Source organism: Boleophthalmus pectinirostris, unplaced genomic scaffold (assembly GCF_026225935.1).
Source record: "Boleophthalmus pectinirostris isolate CB_2022bp ecotype Guang Dong unplaced genomic scaffold, ASM2622593v1 HiC_scaffold_13, whole genome shotgun sequence".
In the NCBI taxonomy this organism is placed as follows: Eukaryota; Metazoa; Chordata; class Actinopteri; order Gobiiformes; family Gobiidae; genus Boleophthalmus; species Boleophthalmus pectinirostris.
This window is the reverse complement of record NW_026571036.1, coordinates 21079586-21098919: the sequence shown is the minus strand read 5'-3', so window position 1 is coordinate 21098919 and position 19334 is coordinate 21079586. Positions and strand designations below refer to the sequence as shown.

Sequence of the window (19334 nt, the reverse complement as noted above, 5' to 3'; positions counted from 1 at the left end):
GAGTTGTGTTTGGCTCCAAGTGACTGATAAAATGTTTTCTGTTACATCCACAGCTCCCTGCTCCTGTCTCTGCTCCTGTCTCTGCTCCTGTCTCTGCTCCTGTCTCTGCTCCTGTCTCTGCTCCTGTCTCTGCTCCTGTCTCTGCTCCTGTCTCTGCTCCTGCCGCTGCCCCTGTCTCTGCTCCTGTCTCTGCTCCTGCCCTGCTCCTGCCAGGCTCCTATTTATTTCTGCTCCTGCCCCTGCACTGCTCCAGCCACGCGCCTGCCCAGACCTTGGTTTGACTTCAATATTACAGTAGTGCTTATCAGAAATACTCGACAGAGACAGGTGAAAGATCAAAACTTCAGCTATGGAACTGGAGTATAATACGATTCGAATGTGTATCTTTTCTTGGACAGTCCTCTCTATTAACCCAAGCTTAGGAAGAGCAAATATTGTGAACTACAGGTTTCTAGTTGTCAAACACAGGTAAAGACTAAGTTTGGGTCCCAGTTTCAAATACTTTCTTTATTTGTTTAGCCAAAATGAAAAGTGAAAGCACATTAGAGCATTGTTTTTAAATTGATATATGCATATTTAATACTATGGAATAATTTAGTACAGTAAAGTCCACCATTCACCTTTTCAAGTATGTGCTGGATCTTGCTACATTGGCAAACTCACACATACTGCACAATACCAAATTGGCTCTCTTAATATATTTTAAAATGCCAGGAATCATTTGACCAAGTATGGTTAACATGTTTCACCAGGAAATGGATAGACTCCCACAAACCCAACTACTGTTCTCAATAAAGATTTGCTTCGTTATGGTCCAGGTTGGTCCAAAACTGAGCCAATTCCATGCGATCGCCAACTCCCCTCCTCTTTCTCTCACTCCATGTTCTGTTATGGCAAAATATAAAGTGGTTAATCACTGAATGGAAAGCATTAGTAACATGTTTGAATAATTTAGGGCTGCTCTGACCACCCAAAGTAGCAGCACACTCCATGGACGGCGCAGAAACTCGAAGCGGGCCCATTGTTAACAGTGGATTGGACATAAACAAAGAAGTGTGTATGGGTAATATGAAGCCAACTGGCAGGACTCCTATCTGGCTACAATGGACCGTTCCTTCACCTCGGCGGTTTAACTAGCTGCTATAACCTGGGACTATTCGAGCTTCAGACCAAATATAACATTTTGTTCTTTTTAATGGAAAAAAGCTGAATCAGAATTTTACCATTAAAAATCCCTTTGTATAAAACAGCACACACAGATGTTTTTACACCATCGCATCTTACTAACTTGTTGGACTCAAATAAGAACAAACACAAACTGAACTATTGTAAATTTAAGCTTGAAGTTAACAATATATAACTCAACAAATAAGAACTGCATCACGTGAGTTTATAACAGGTTAAACCAGGAGCAGAGGAGGACAAAACTAACTCTTGATTTGAGTATACGTAAGTTAAAAAAAAAAAAAAAAAAAAACATATGAAGGATTATTTAATTTGAATGGGCATGTTTGGAAGACTAAGACACTGAGAGACCAACACAATACAACTACAGTAGAAGCATGTTCCTTTTACAGTGCCCTTGAGCAAGGCAGTAAAGTGAGTGTAGGAGCGGCAGCCTGCGGCCGGCAGCAGGGGACTGTGGTTAAAACCAGGAAGAGCTCAGCGGGACTGCAGTAAGGACTGGTGTTTTCAGAAATACAACCCATGTGCTCCACCGCCACGAATCAAGAAAATAGAACTATTTAGGTCACTTTGTTTTTTTTCTCAAGATGTTCTTAATTTTCAGGAATATGGATACAATTATGAAATCCTAAACTTGTATGTTTTCAAACGTTAAGTCACAAATCATCGTACTGGACGATTGAGGGATTACACAGACAAATTATCATATTTCAAAATAAATAAACAAAACTATGGAAGCCTTTAACTGTCAAATCTAGTTAGAAGTTGGAGTCAAATGGATTTAATGTGGAATTTATGATGAATAAATCAAGAATATAGGAAAACTATAGGCAAACGCAATGAAAATAATTTACAAAAGAAAACATAGAAAAAATATCAAAACAAAAACAAAATTGCACACACACAGCACCTCCACAAATACAATAGAGGCAAGGCCCAAGGACACAACAACAACATACAGAAGCTTATGGAGGGATTTGAACCACCAACCAGAAGGATGGGCTTATAAGTGTTGGCCAGTGCTGAGGTAAGCATAGTAAAGTTATCTAGACAAACAGTGACAGCCATTTACTCCCCTTCCAACAGAGGAAGATGGATAAATGATCTTGTAGACTGCTCCTCCAGGTCTGAAAGCTGTCAGAGTCTGTTAGATTGTCCAAGGACTCAAAGTGCCGACTGCTCATTTTGAAGACGTGTTTTATTTTAATTTAGCCTCGCCTGTCACTCATTTGTATTTTCCTTTTCTTTTTTTTTCTTTTTTTTTTAATTTAGCGACACAGCTGAGACTAGACAGAGGAGGCGGAGAATACACAAGTCAATGTGAGAAACGAGTCTATCAAGACCAGTGTAGGTGGGCTGAAAATATAATAGAAATAGATGTCAGACGAATCAGGGTTAGAAATGATTTTACTCAAACTACAGAAGCCATAGAGGAGCAAAAATAGTAAGCAGGTAATACCCTCAATTAAAGATGGGACAGTCAAAAATTTATAATATTGCAATTATTGTTTTCGAGATAAGCAAAATTAGAATGAAAAATATATAATATCACAATTATGGTGGGCTGGGCTAGAAAAATAATACAAATAGATAGATACTGGATGAATCAGGGTTAGAAATGATTTCATTCAGAACTACAGAAGCCATAGTGGGTCAAAATAGTAAATAAGTAATATCCTCAATTAGAGATGGGACATTCAACAATTTACAATTATTGTTTTCGCAAAATTAGAATATTGCAGATATCTTCTATACACGAGTCTAAAGTAATCATCCAAACAAATACATAATAAAGTGTTATTTCAACATTTTTGGGGTTAATTTTGTGGTCCATTCACATTTTATGTTTGACTTGAATACCAACCAAAACATTTACAGGCACATTAAAACACATTCCTGGTGCATTATTAAAATATAGTTTGAATATCACCATGGAGATAAAGCAAAAAAAAAACAAAAAACCCAAGATATTCATTTTTGTCAGCATCACCCACCCACTACTTTGAAATGCTTTTAAAAAGTCCCATAATTCATTATCACAGTTGACGGAAACCATTTGCGTTCCTAGACTTGCTTGTACCTCCTTTGATTGACAGAAGTGCATTCACCAGGAGCACATAGAGTTTTTCACAGCTTTGACAGCTTTGATGAACTCAGCTGAACCATTGTGGATGGGGACTGTGATGTGAAGCTGTAGCACTGAAAGTCAAAGTGTTTGTGAATGTGAGACAAGGGAATGATTTAAACAGTGATACACAAAATATTTAATCACAACTTTATAGTTGATGTAACTTTTCTGGTGGAGGGTCCATCAAATGCTTTTCTCCATGGACATGTTATTGCCTCATCAGGAAGGTTTCACAGTATGGTATTAAACCTTTATAACTTCATGGAAACCAAACTAGGTCAAGTTACAGGTTAGATCTATGGAGAGACAAACCCACTCACAGCCAGACAGCCTGTTTTTCTATGCATTTTTTGAGCTATAAAACCATCACCATGTAACTGAATAAATGTATGGTAGAGCTGTTTATCCATCCATAGAAACAAGCAGGTGACGAACCTCTGACAAAAAAAGTTACATACTGCGCCTTTAAACTGATCCAGCTTGCATTTATTGCGACAGTAGCTGAATTGGTAGAGTGTTTGTCCACTTATCCAAATGTGTGTGGTTTGAATCCTGCTCTTGACATAAACATCATTGGTAGAGTGGTCAGAGCCCACAGATGAAAGCTGTTGTTGTGTCCTTGGGCAAGATACTTAACCCACCTCCCTCCAGGGTCTATGCATGTTGGTGTATGAGTGTGAATGGGTGAGTGTAAAGAGCTTTGAGTGTCTTGAGTGCCCATATTATTACGTGTTAATGGCCAAAAAAATATTTTGACATCCAGACTGACATCTCCGCGGACGGCTTTGTGGCATTACCCGCTAGTCTCCATGAAGATAAACAGGTTTAAAGCCATGCCATGAAGCACTGCACTGCAGCAATAACATCTCCATGCAAACAAGTGTCAGACTCTCCACCAGAAAAAAACATTCATTCTGATAACAAAATAGTACTGAATCGCCCACCCTACGGTCCATCTCATTTCATTCAATGTGATAGTCAAAATTAACAACACAGGTTTGCCACATATTATAAAGCTCTGGATCTGAGTTGTGCCCAGTTTAGAGCCAGTCTGTGGGAGGTAGGAGGAGGAGGAGGAGGCAGAGCAGGGCCAAGGTTACACTGTTACAGAAGCATGGATTATAAAACGGAAATGTACAGGAAAAAAGGACAGAAGCTGTACTCTTTATAAATAGATATGTTTGTGCTTCGTTCATTCACCTTTTCATTCATTCCACATCAAAATCACATCACAACTGTACCGTACTGTAATTAAAGCGTATCAGCCAGATAATGATACACTGTATTCTTTTATTTACTTTTCAGCTATTAAGAGTCAGTGAATCATCTGTATCTACTATCTGTATCTGTGTCCTCTTCTCCTTCCTCATACTATATTTTTAAATTCATTTCTTTATGCTTGGGGATGTCAAGATATTCAGTTAATCAATGAGTGTGATTTTTTTTATATAATGATCAGAACTAAAAAAAAATTGACAAATTTAGAAAAGGTAAATTAATACTGAATGTCACATTCAAACATTTTTAAGTGTGATATATTGCTGAAGTAAATATAGACGATATATGATAATACGGCAACTAATTTGTAAAACACAATAACCAAAGAGCAGGTTTTAACCACAAAAAACTATTCTATGTACAGTATTATTCAAAATCATGAGCAGCAATAAATAAATAGCAGAATGAAAGACTTCAGTAGTTAGTCAAGTGTAATGAGTCACAGAAGCTATATATTCAACCTTGTATGTCTCAGATTTTATAATATAGCCCAAAAACACACACATTTCCCAGTAGTGCAAAAATAAGTACACATAATAAAGACTGATCACAAAAATATTGTTCCAGCATTCATGTATTGGAACGATAAGTTAATATAGTAATTATCAAGACAGGCCTAATCTTAATTCAATCCATAGTCCCAAAAATGAAAGCTAAATTGCTTTATTATCTGGCTGTTCATTTCACATTGAACTGACTTTATCATTCAGAAAGTGTGATTTCAAAAGGCTGGCTGCATATTTAACCAGGTCCAGACCTGCTGTCCGTTACCTTTATGCAATTTTACACACACTATTCCCCGGTGTACACCATTTCCATCTGGACACATTTGACTTTAGGGCCAGCAATGTACGCATTCTTAATCCTGTAATCTTTATTGTCCACAAAGACAAAGAAATATCTTTAGCTCTGCACCTGCTCTTCCACAGCTTCACAATTTCATCATTTGACAATAAAAAAAACACAATAACACAATGCAAAAGTTATAAAGTGAAAGTTAGCAAATTGGATTCTGTGTTTAATGTTTGATAATGTTTTAACTTGACTATTCAAATCACGTACAAAACATGTTACAGTGAGAATGCTGACTAGTCATTATGAGAACAAAAAGCGATGAAGCTAATTTTCTGATAAAACGAAAGGAAAGGGAAATTTGTACTGCGTAACCCTTGCAGGGAAAACATTGGGGGGTTCCCACTGGATAAACATGGAACAGAGGTCTCAGAAAGGTGACTCCGCCAAAATGAGGCTGGTTTTAATTGAAATGATATGTTTTGAATTTGGAATATGTTTTTAATTTGGGGAAATGTTGTAATTGTGCGAGTGTTTCACGCTCTGAGACTCTGGAGTTCTGTTCTACAGTCTTTGGAGGTGAGGTCATTCCAGTCTGTTTCAGTGCTGGCCAATGTACACAACTATCCCAATCCTTATGTTGTGTTTTCACCATATTAGTCCAGGAAAATGACTCTATTTTTCACATTTGGGGAATTTCATTGTTAGACATTACTGCATTACAACCTAACATTATTATTCAATGTCTTTTCTGTGGTATCAATTATATAGTCTTTTTTTAAGACTTGGAGCCAACCACTTAACATATTTACATTGTGAGGTAAAACAATGTGCTGTCATTTGGCTCATGTTAGAAGCTATAGATAAAGTTAAATACATTCAGGCTGATGGATTGAAAACATGGAATAATAAGACTAAAAGACTTGGGGCAAAACACTTAATAGATTTATGGATGGTGAGGACATGACATTAGTGTAGGGGTAGACAATAAGATTTTTAAAAAAGCATGATTTCCGTTTTCTCATGACTCATGTTCGGTCTTTATTTTGGCTTTAAAAGGGAATTTTTGTTGATTGCTGCTTCTGAGAGTCCATGCTTCACAGTGATTGGTTAAAGTGTCACAGGGGTTAGATTACAATTCGATTTTTTTTTTTTTTACCATATCACCAAAGCTCTAGGTTACTGAGAGCTAGAATAGGTTTAGATGATAAAATGATTTATTGCATTATATTTTTACTGTGATAATGACCATTTTATTTTAGTTTTCTTAACTTTAAAAAAAATCTGTGGGTTGGCTTCATGTTTGTAAGGAAAATAATTTGCCCTTGGATGAATAAAAATAATTATGATTCTGATGAGAGACGAGGTGGTTAAAGTTATTTTGTTTAAACAAACTTTTTTAAACTGATGTAATTCAACAATTTATTGGCCATAGTCAGCCAAAAAAAAGTCTCATAATGTTATTTACACAAAGCTGTTCTGTAGTTACATGAAAGATAAATAACAGCTACATAAAATAAGACAAAACTGATCCAACTGTGTTAGTTTTGTTTTATGGAAATAAATACTGTTTTCAGTCCCAGCACTTATATTAGTCAATGTCAGTTATCGGCAGATACTTAAAGCTATAGTATCGGAACTGAAAAAGCTCGATCGGTGCATCCCTATTTATTGTTGTTGTAATTTAGTGTACCTGCTCTTTTATTTCTGAAAAGCCCTACATAAATATCGTTTACTTAGCCTACTTACTATCTAAATGAGGGAGCCTATTAAGGCGACTATGGGCCTTGGGCGGGAGTCTGGAGATCTAACTTTCCACACTAGCAGTAAAAGGTTAATTATACATAAACATTCCTATTGATGAGAAGTGACTGCCTAAACATCTCCAATCCCAATTTTCCACTCTTCCACAAAGGCTCCTTCAAACCGGGTTGCGTCACATAATTGTACATTTACATTGAGTTAAGAAACCTATACGGGAAAGAGAGCACGTCAGAACAGCTCAGTGTAAAAGTGTGTGGTTTTTTCCATGTCCTATTGCCCAAGCCGGGGTAACTTCTGCACAGCTGTGACTATTTGACCAGCGTGCTTCCATTTAGCCGAGAGAGAAGAGAAACGCACAGGAAAAACATGTTGTGAACGGGAAGGTGGTTGGTGTGAATCGCCAGTGGAACAGCGGAGGAAAGAGTCATATTTTCCATAGGGCCGGCCTTGAAACCATTACAAGCGGCTCTGTTTCTTTGGAGCTGGTGGAGTTTGAGATTCATTAGATTTTCCACAACAGTGTGCAGAACGCCCCGGGACGCAGCCGTGGACAGGGGAAGGGTGAGCCTCGTTAAGGGCACTTTTTGTGGATGGACAAGAGGAGGTTTACAAGCAGGTTTACAAGGCTGCACTAAAGCTAAACTGTGCGGCATCTGTGATTTGAAAAAGTTGCTGAAAATGAACCTGACGAAATGGAAAAAATCTTGAGATTAGTAATGTTTTTTTTTGTGTTTTCTTTTTTTTTTTTTTTTTTTTTTTTGCAGTCACTCTTAGTTCAAACAGGTTTTGTATCAAAGGATATTTAAGTCATACTGCTTAAAGGTTCTATATTATGCAAAACTGACCCTTGTGAGGTTATATTTGAACTTTGTTACCTCTTCAAGAACATACCTGGAGTTGTGTTTTGTTTCATTCACAAGTTTGAGTAATTCTTTATTGTTAGTCTGTCTACATTTCCAAATTTCAATATGCTTTGTTCCACCTTGTGATGTCAGTAGTAGTTTTCAAGTTAACATCTACCTTTTACCTTTTGTTCAGCAGAGATTGCCAATTCCTGGGCCAAAATTATCCAAATGATTATAGTGAAGGTGTATGGAAATTAAAAACACAGTGTAAGTGTTTTCTGTTTGAGAAGAACTCAGCCTAAATATGCTGGATTTCTGTTTTAAAATGCATGAACAATATACAACACATCTCCAGGAATATGTTTGATGAGGAAACATTGTAACATACTAGATCAGAAAATAGCATAATGTCATATTATGTGATTCAATGGAAAATACAGTAATATTACTCCTACATTTTAACTTTATAGATGATCTGACTAATTCAACTCTTGAGAGAGAAACTATAAAACTCAATACACTTTTTATAGTTGTTGCATGGCTAGTAGACATTAAGAGACACGGCACTGACAGACAAAAATGCAATATCAAATTTTATTTGCTATGGGAAATTTAAGATTAAAATTATACGTTTGCAGTACTGAAATTGCGCTTCAAATAATAAAATATAATAAAATAATGTATTTTTTTGAATGTTCATCCCTGCACCATTACACTTTTAGCTTCATTGCTTCAAGCTCCAACCAGTTCAACACTATATGACGCAAACCACAAACCTGCCCACGCCGTTCATTTTTGTCCAGCACCTTTCTCCAAAACACTCTCCGAGTTTAGCTCATGGCTGCCCATTGTGAACACTTTATGCAACATCTTTCACCCTTTTTCTATGAATGATGTTCAGAGTGGGAGCTTCCTGCCCACAAGCACGCTGCTAAAAGTTTAGAGTCAAAACCAGGTCATTTTCAGACTATTTTGAGTTTTGACAAAGGAGAGTGCAGAGAGATGCTCTGCCCAAACTTATGTAAGGTGCCTTCTTTTCATCTCCATCTCTCCACCACTTTTAGGTTGAAAATAAAATGCCCGGAGGTTGGTTTATCGGCAGCTGCTGACATCTCAGAAATGAGTGAAAATCTAAAAGGGCCTTTTTTGCAAAGCGTTGCATCAGATTCTGCATGAGAAGCCTCGCAACAAGACCAATAATAGCATTCACACTTTGTATGAGGTAATTAGCAGGAAGCTAACGCTATGTGCTGTGCTGTTATGTTATGCTGTTATAATGGGAACACAGTACTGACACAATAAGAAGGGAATTGATGCAAAATTTCAACTTGCAAACATATAAAGGGCTTTTTAGAAGTGCAAATTCTGATTCTATTGTCACAAACAATACAAAAAAAATTTAACTAAATTTCAATAAAAACTATAACTAACTATACGTGGGCCTATCCATTTTCTATTATAAGAGCAAGACCATTGTAAAACTCAAGTCAATTTTGTCCTATATTTGTAATTACTAAAGCATCATTACCAGCTCAAATGAGTATCTCTCAAATGAGTCTCTCTAGTATAACTCTTTCAAAGAAATAATTAAACTGTGGTTAAATCAGGAGAAACTAAAGCTCATGATGAAGAACAACCTGCCAAAACATATCCTAGCCCTTCTATCATGTGTGCTTAGGGCCTGGTTTATTCCTAGTGCATTGGGGGCGTTTGGTGAATGATTCTGAGTTGACACCCGTTGGAGTCGCCCACGGGTGCTGCGTTGGGGCGAGCAGAAGTTTGGTGGGCGTGTGGTTCGGTGTGTCTGTCCTGTGCTGCAGCGATATGACTAACATCTCACACCAAAATGATTCTGAGGCGCACAGATGGCTTTGGGAGAGAAATACTGCTACACTGCTGCAAGTCTCAAGCTTAAGTGTAACAACAGGGCTGAACCAGGACTAAAGAAAAAACACAACAAGAACCAACCGAGCAATCAATCAAAATTACGATCAAGGGCCTAAAACTGACTAAACCAGGACTTTCATAAATCAGTACCCACATACTAATCAATACAAATAACTACATACACATTTGAAATATAAGTTCTGGGAAAATGTATATAAATTAGAAACATACAAACCTTCCCTGAAAAGCACTACATCATATGCCAATTTTATAGAAGCTGTATTCATTTTGAGTTGAAAATTACATTCTACTAGGGCTGGAATGAGATGAAATTGTGAGATTTCATCCTCCATCTTTACATTTGGCACAGGCATGAAAGGGTTGGTCTGGAAAATTGCATATCTTTGAGCAGCTGTAGCAAAAAGACTCCACCACATAGACACTTGTAGCTCACATATTCGGAAAGAGAGTACTTTACTGTATACTCTGTTCCAGTCTTTATTTCATGAGGTAACACAATCATATATACTGGACTCTAATTTACACAATAAATACAAAATTAAACAAATTAAAAATCACGTGACTAAGATTGATCAGATTATTTCGGTATTAAGTAAATTATTTCAAAATCTTGTTCTCATTCTCCTGGACCATACCTCATGTCTTGTTTTATGAAAATTCTTCAACATTCGACTGTATACAAAGAGTGTCTTTTATACATGATATGGAAACTGGAACTGATACTGGCATTATTCCTTTTCATTAGTATCGTTTGCAACTGTAATATTGTGACGACACGATTTGACTCAAACTATGATTTAAAGAAGCATCTGGACCATAAACTGAAGCATACCAACACCTGGCATCAAAGTTAGGCTTTAAAGGACTAAACTGGGATCAGACTAGGATTAGATAAAACCCACATGGTACCAAGGTAGATTCAAGTGGATGTGTATACTTTGTAGTAAATGTATCTTAAAAACGCTGACAACTGTTTTTAATCTCACCTGTTTTTCTGCACATGCTCAGTTTGCTTTTAGCTTGAGTTCATCCTGTAAAAAAGCAGAAAAGAATGGGAGATTTTTATTAGAGAAATGTAGTGGCAAATCCAAAAAGAAGAATGGTCACATGTAATACTTAAATAATGGAACGAAAAAGTGAAGTACTTGTTTATGGACTAAAATATGACAGCGTAACACACAAATACAGTGACTGTATACATAAGGATTACCAACATACTGACAAAACCAGCAGGTCAGTGGGCAACAGCAGCCTCCTTAACATCATAAACCACGCCCACTCAGCCACAAGCCACACCCACAATCATATAAACCCACTCACTGTCAAGTTTCTCTCCAATGTATGTGTTTTACAGTGAGTTCCACCTGGTTCCAGTACTTTGAGTTTATCTGGTCGGGATTAACGCTGATTGCAAGAGTGGATCTTTCTGCTGGATTTTCTGCTTCTTTTTGTTTCTGAATTCTTTGTCCATATAATCATACTTACTAACAAGAATAAGGAGTGACAGTGATGTAACTTCTAGAAAATAAGTTTGATACAGAGGAGGGACAGAGGGAGTACCAGTGGAAACCAGTCAAGATACACAGACACAGGTTACACTGAGGTTTGGTTTAGACTGGAGGGTGACTTACTGCCACCATTTAAACCACCATTTTTCAAAAATGAGTGAAAATGGAAAAGGTATGATTTTTTTGATAGTTGTTTTAATATGGTTTCTTTAGGGGTAAAACCCTCGTTTATCTCTGGTCATGGATCTGATCCATCAGCTGTGTGCAAATGAAACACATGAAAATTGTTTCAGCAGAACAAATAGAGGAGCTGAAGCGGGGGGTGGTGTCCGGTGCCTCCACCTGAGAAGCGCTTTCCCCGAAAAAAAACAACAACAAAAAAACACGGACCGCTCAGAACAACATAACGAACCAAAGGGGATTCACGCTTCTGTCCAGACGCTTTGCACCCCCTCGGAACCAGCCGCGGTCGAGCACGGAGGACCGGAGCAGCCCAGACCTGTGGTCCACAGCGCATTCTCGCTTTTCCCGCATGGAACCAGCGCGCAGATGACTGCACTGAAGCACTCGGACCCAGTCCTTTGCTGGTCTTGCTAACCCCCGTCTGGAACCAGGACATGGAGGACGAAGCCTCCGGACCATCTGACCAACACTGGACCCCCAGCCCCGTCTTGAGGAGCTGCGCGCTGAGTGTTCCCGTGTGTTTGGCGCTGCTGCCCGAGCTTAGAGCTTCTGCTCGTTGTCAAAGCAACAAGTAAACGCCAGTCGCACTTTCAGCATGTCAGCTCCTAAAACTCCGTTTATCTCAGTTTACACGCAAATGTGAAACTGGAGTTTTCCAAAATCTCCACTACAGCTGGAGTTTTTTGAAAGATTCGTTTTCAGAGGCGTTTGCGTTTCCGTTTTTAAAAATACCCGTGTACGTGTAAACAGGGCCTAAATGACAAAGGAATAAACACTAACCACCTGATTTCAGTGGCTACAGACGGCGCACCGAGTATGAGCGGGTCACAAAAGGGGTTTGTGTAATCATGAATGCTCATTTTGTATATGTAGCCTACTTAGTCATTTTAATAGTCGGCTTATAAAGCTAATATACTGACAGCCTATGTTGCCTTCATATTAGGCTTATATAAGGCTTTGAATTTTTTGCGGCTCCAGGCAGGTATGGTTTTTGTTTTTTTGGGCCAATATGGCTCTTTGAACATTTTGGGTTGCCGACCCCTGCTCTAGAGTGAGGACCTGTTTGTTCCAGGTCTCCTCAGCTGTCCGCATCTCTGCTGCAAACGTAGACTCCAGGGCGAGATGCTGTTTGTTGAGGGCCTCTTTAGCAGAGTGTCTCTCTGCAGCAAGAGTAGACTTAAGATGGAAAACTTGTGCATTCAGGGCCTCTTCAGCTGACCGTGTCTGCTCATCGAGGGCAGACTCCAAGGCAGTGACCTTCCTCTGTAGAGCCTGCTTCTCCTTGTGTGCCTTCTGGAGCTCCTGTCGGGTGCTGACCAGAAGCTTCTCTTTGGTCTCCCCCTTCTCAATGGCTTCTTGCAGAGTAGTCTTCAGCACCCTGTTCTCTTCTTTACACTGTTCTAGTTTCTCTACCTTTGTTTCCTTTTCCTGTTTAGCTTCACTCAGCTGTTTCTGGAGCTCCTCAAAATTCTTCTTGAGGGCTTCTTTCTCCTGGACCACCTGCTGTAACTCCCTCAGTCTCCATGTCTGTTTAAGGCTGATGTGGAGTTGTTCTTTGTGGATTCTTTGGAGATCCTCAAGAGTAGTCTTCAGCACCCTTTTCTCTTCTTTACACTGTTCTAGTTTCTGTGTATTCTTCATACTGGCCACCTTCAAGTTCTTTATGGTGTTGTGAGCATACTTTAGCTCCTCAAACATATCAGAGCCGTAGTAGTGGCTGTTTGCCTTCTGGATTTTCAGTTGTTCCTCGAGCTGCTTCACCTGCTCTTGGTTCCTGAGGGCGAGATTCTGCTGCTCTTGGGAGAACCTCTTAAGATTCAAGTTCTCCTGGTAGGAGAAAATGCACATGTAAACAAACATTCTGAAATGCTTTTAGATGAACAACAACTAACAACAACTAATTTCAGGTGCCTGTGACCAAGGCCAGTGTTAATGGTCTTTGATTTTCAACAAAAAAGGTAAGTGTGACTAACTGAAAAACTGTTGGCTCAAACTACCTATATCTTGTGACTGTGATATTATTTAAGAGGGACAGCAAGGTGACATAGTGCTAAAACAAAACTCAGATTAAAGGCTAACTTGAGTAACACAGCTTCAGACAGAGCAGTGCCTCCAGTTAGCTTCACCCCACCAGGAAATGTTAATGACATCTGCTACAAATTACAGTTGGTATGGTTACATAGAGACATACAAATAGAGGTAAGAACTATAATTTTTTACAGTACTGTCAATGTATTTAATCTCTACTTTAATTTGAAATTGAAAACCACATATGAAAGTGCAACTTGAGGACCAGAGGCTTCAGAAAGAGCAGAGTTTACAGTTTGCATCACACCCCCAGGGAATATTGATCACGTCAGGCATGAACTAAAAAACTAATTTAAAATTGTAAAGTTAAAGTTTGGTCCTGCTCTATTCTACTCTGTCATGTCTGTTTTTATGACATGTTCACTTGTTTCCAGTGAATTCCTGAAAACACAGTTGGAAGCTGAGTTGGAAGTGTTTGGAGTTAGCTCACTGTTGGCAGAAGCTTTCACAGGCTTTAGAATGGATCAGATCCGACCCCAAGTGTTTCAGCAAATCAACATTCACAAGACAATAAGACAATTACTAGATTTTAAACTGCAAAACATTCATATGATAATTGAATAAATGAACATGTTAAATTGCTTAGAGCTTCTGTGTTATTACACAGTGTTCATTCCAAATTTCACTATAATGCATTGATCTTATGGCTCTTTAGACAGACAAACACAGAAGTCACAGAAGTCTTCTGTAGCCACAGTTGCCCTGGCCCAGACTAACTGAAGAGTGGCTTTCATTCTGTACCAACAGCCCCTGCAGCCATCACTAATTTGGTTACACAAAAGATGGGTGAAGAGTCTTGCCCAAGGACAAACTGGCAGTTGGCCATGCCAGTAGCAGGGATTTACCCACCAATCTCTATCAACTGATCTACTGATGGCTTGCTTTTTAGATAGTTCAATTCAGCAAATAATGCAAGTGATTTTATTTAAAGGTGTACTGTGGATCTTAAAGGTCCTATATTACATAAAATTGATTCTTGTGAGCTTTAAGACAAATTATCATGCTGTTACCTCCTCAAAAACATACCTGTAATTTGTTTCATTCACACGTTTGAGTAAAAAACATTCTACCATCAGAAAAAGTGTATCTGTCAGCAGATCGTCTCTTGTCTGTGATGATACTTACTTACTTTGTTCCACAGTATGACATAAAACAGCAGGTTACAGACTCGTGAAGAGGTGACCGTGCTGTTTCATTTTTGTTTGTTTGTTTGTTTGTTTCAATAAAAACACCTGTAATAAAACAATGTAATAAAGTAAGTTTATTAGTATACTGTGGTAAATGCCAGCCAAGACTCCATCTCCATAGAGAACCAACTCCTCCCACACACACAGACAAGTACTTAATGCAACTTTAATGTACTGAATCTAAAAATCTCAAGTATTTGCTGGTGTATTTTGTCAAAACAAACCTATTCCATTCTACTTAGAACATAATACATCTTAGTCAGTACAGTAGAAGCCCTTTCACTTTCTAAATCTTACGAGGAGCACTTGAAGGCACCATCAGTTCAGTGCTGTCTCCCTGAACACATCGCTCTTCCATTCAGCTTCCTGCACATAAATATTTGAGCAGCCCATTAGGAGTGAGGTAATCTTAACTCACACACACACCACAGGGCCGTACTACTGTTGCAATGGAGCTAGCCCCTGGAGCTAACGGAGGCTAATTAAGACTGTGAAACTGCTTTAACGAGTTTAGAGGCTTCGTAAGGCGGGAAAGTGATTAATTAACAGTCGAGCGAGAAAGTTCGTTAACGTGATTAATTTATACAACAGTATGACTTTAAATAGGGCCAAAGGTGAGGAATGGAGAGGCAAGAACAGGGGGAGAGAATTTAGAAAGAAACAGGACAGAGAGCTAAAAATGTTATAATTTTCTTTTCTTGTATAATTATTTTCTCCATCCAAATACATTCCTCTCATCTATTTTAATGCATTCAATTGATTTTGACAAAGGTGTGATACCATAAACACTTTATTATCCAGTTTATTTTTATGTAAACAATAGTAATTATTAGCACTAGTTCTAAAATAGTCATAATAATCATGATAATTGTAAAAACATCTCATTTCAATACTAGTTTTTGTAACGATTAGTATAGCTGTATTAGCAAATGAGTTTGTGCAAGCTGCAAATTATATTGGTTATAATCATAGACTGTATTAAAAAGTGGACTAAGGGAGTGTGACGTCACCCGTAGTGTTCGGCTCCAGTCAAATGAAGCTCATGAAGCTTGCAGTTATGGGGCAAACCAAGGTCATATTAGGAAAAGGAATTTATGTAACAGGCAAAATAGTAAAATTAAAAAAACAGGATCATGTAGATTGGATTAATATGAACCTTTTAAAACCAAAATATGGGGGGGTCACAGCAGCAGGTACAGAGAGAGAGAAGTGACAGTTTTTCAAAGTAAAGCCAACTGGAAACAAACTCGATGGAGCTGGACGACAAGCGGATTAGGTATATCCATTTATATATAAAGTCTATGGTTACAGCACAGACAGTTGAGTGACACATGCATCAGACTGATACTACTGTCTATGTTTTTATACCTGTCCTTATTCAAATAAACAAAATAAACCAAATGTAAAAATGCAAAGATGCAGGAGGAAAAGCTGATGTCAGCGCAGTTTGTTTAGATGTGAGAGGAGCAGGTGTGAGTGACAGTGTGCTCTGCTCTGTCTCCTCTCCTCAAAGCTCAAAGGAACAAGTCTGGCCTTTTTTCACCAAAATGATCCACACCTGACACCACAATAGTGTCTGGCACACTGGGATGTACAGAAAAAGAACATTGCTCTTTGCTATCATAAAGAATAAATAGGCAACATTAATACAATACAATCCATTAACAATGTGAACTACAGTCCAGACAAATGCGCTGAAATTCATAAACAATAATCATAGTACAAGTACACCAATTTATTTATTTATTTTTTTAAGGACCATATGTTTCATAATTGTGCTTTTGAAAAGGCAGAATACTAAAATGATTTGTTGAAATGGATATGTTCACAATTAGCAAATAAGACACTTGTTTTAACATTTTAAATAATTTGGTAAACTAGGATACCTGACTTTTTTGTAAATGAGAAGACTTTGTGTTTCTTCCAATGAACATATTCAAAAAAGAGGCAAAAATAAGACTGCACCCTGTTCTAAAGCCATGCGTGCACACAAAAACACCCTTACACTGTGAAAATTATCTTCTGACTCCATCTAATCCCATAACCCCACACTATGAATTCAAATCACATTCCTACACTTTGATCCATGTTGTTTTGGGTGGAGAATCTTCCCTCCCACTAGCACGATAATGCACACTAACACTCACACGTGCTAGCAGGTCCCACATCCGTCCGCCCATTCACACATGACACGGTGACGGCATTGCACACATGTTCACGGCTTTGAGGGAGTCTCCCACATGAGGGAATTATACTGAACAGAAGATATGTGAATGCAAAATTATCCAGGTATACCTATTCCCTTATATTCCACAGATGTTATATAGATTTGGCATTAGCTTTAAACCAAAAGTACATATTTTTATTTGGACCTATGTGGGTGGGCTTCATGTTGATACGGTGTGAGTAGACATGCTGGCTAAGTTGTGAATGACCTTTGGATGCCACTGCCGCTGTGAGGAGAGCCGAGCTGAATCTTTCTGCAAGTTTGTAAACAGTGTCAGCCTCAAAAGGTAATTTTAAATATAGGCTATTAACATGTTCGGGCAAGGGATTTACTTTAATTTGGAAACAAGGGACTTAAATGTTCATTGGTGTTGGTCTGAAATAACTGAGCTGGGTTTCAGATGACACCACCATTCATTCAAAACAAGCAAAACGATAACAGACTGTAAAGCAAGGCTGATCTATTACAGTTGGATTAACATCAGGTCCAACACAAGGATTTAACTAGTTTATATTTTTATACAATTTAGTATTCCAGCATGAAAAACTTTACTAGAACCTTGAAAGGCAATTGATTCACAGACAGTAGCAATCAACGCAACTTCACTATTGGCAAACAAGACAACAAAGACAACAAAACAAGGGAAAAAAGAGTGACTTTTAAGTTGGGACTAAACATCAGAATTTCAGTTTTACGGCGCTAAAATCTGAAACAGTCTTTCTGAAGATGTAAGACAGGCCTTTACTCTGACAATGTTAAAATCCAGGCTCAAAACGGTTGCGTTTAGCTGTGCATATGAGTGAAGTTTTTTTGTTATTTATTTATTTTTTTTATCCCATACTCTTTTGTGTCTACATCTCCAAAGCTCCAAATGCTCAGTTCCAGCTAACAGCTACCTTTCACCTTTAGTTCACTAGAGACTGGCAATTCCCGAGCTGCAACTGTCCAAACAATTTTAGTGAAAATGTAAGGACTTTAAAAATACAGTAGAGTATTTTCCATTTGAGAGAAGAACTCAGAAGTCTAAAAATGTTTGTTTGTTAAACATGAGATAATGACACAAAACACAATTCTGGGTGCATGTATATCATAAGGAAAAAACATAAAAAAAATAAAAAAAAAAGCTCAAAAAACAGGGTAATATGGGCACTTCAAGTTTAATACTTATGTTTGTATTGTGATTTTAATGTCTTTCTTATTCTGCAAAAAATACTTTGAATTACTTTGTGTATGAATTGTGCAATACAAATCAATTTGCCTTGCCTTAAATACGTGTGACTGAGTAATGTTACATCATTCTTGACTTAGAAAAATGCAATTCGTGTTATAGTTTATTTAAAGGACTAGGATTTCCTTTACTAAATGATGCAAATGTATCAGTAAACAAGAAAAACTGGATCACACAAAAATATATTCTAATCCACAAATGACCAATGTGACAAAAGACATACATAAGACAGACAATGTTTTTAAATTTATAATAATAAATAATAATAATATAATATATATATATATATATATATATATATATATATATATATATTATATATATTAATAATAATAATAATAAATCAGTAACAGCCTGTACAAAGGCAAAACTATTACTCTTTTCATTGGATAATATAAACCAATCAAATCTTTATCTGGAACTGTTAGAACATTAAAAGCATCCCAGTATTAGCATCATGTCTGAGTGTGGTTTGAATGTAGACGGAATAATGCTGATCCTATACCACTAATCTCTTTGGTTTCCATGGGTGACCAGAGTTTCCATTCTGAAAGCGCAGATGAAAAACTGATGCTTTTCAATCATCCACAATGACAAATATAACCCACTCTGGCCTTTTTACATCCCCCAAAAGAGCTGAGCATATAGGTAAAATTCAGGGTAAAGTTCAAACTTGAGTGATTCTTAAGAAGTCAGATGCTTTATTTTGAAATTCAGGCTGGTTTTGAAATGCTAAATGTTCTCAAATGCACATGTGAGCAGTTTATCTTAAAGTTATAGACCTTAAAGGGGAAGTAAAACTGTCAGTCAACTCATCAATACAGGTATAGATTCATAAAAATGTAAAATTAGTAGAAATAACATTTGAGTATAAAACTATGCAGTAGCTTTTAATATGAATAGATGCCTCTATGATTACCATAATAAAACATGACGGTTCTTACCATATCGGAAGCAACTGGCATCAAACAATATATTTTTCTTTTTCATTGAACATTTTTTAAGCAGGTACA

At 37.6% G+C, this 19334-nt stretch overlaps 1 protein-coding gene across 4 annotated transcripts in view; it reads right to left on the bottom strand.

Annotated features, from left to right (window-relative positions):
* hivep2a (HIVEP zinc finger 2a) overlaps positions 1–19334 on the bottom strand; it is a 101985-nt gene that overhangs the window by 29621 nt on the left and 53030 nt on the right. For all 4 annotated transcript variants that reach the window (XM_055149652.1, XM_055149653.1, XM_055149651.1 and 1 more), the window contains one exon: positions 10887–10931. The gene's annotated coding sequence lies outside the window, so the exon portion shown is untranslated. The remainder of the gene's footprint in view (positions 1–10886; positions 10932–19334) is intronic.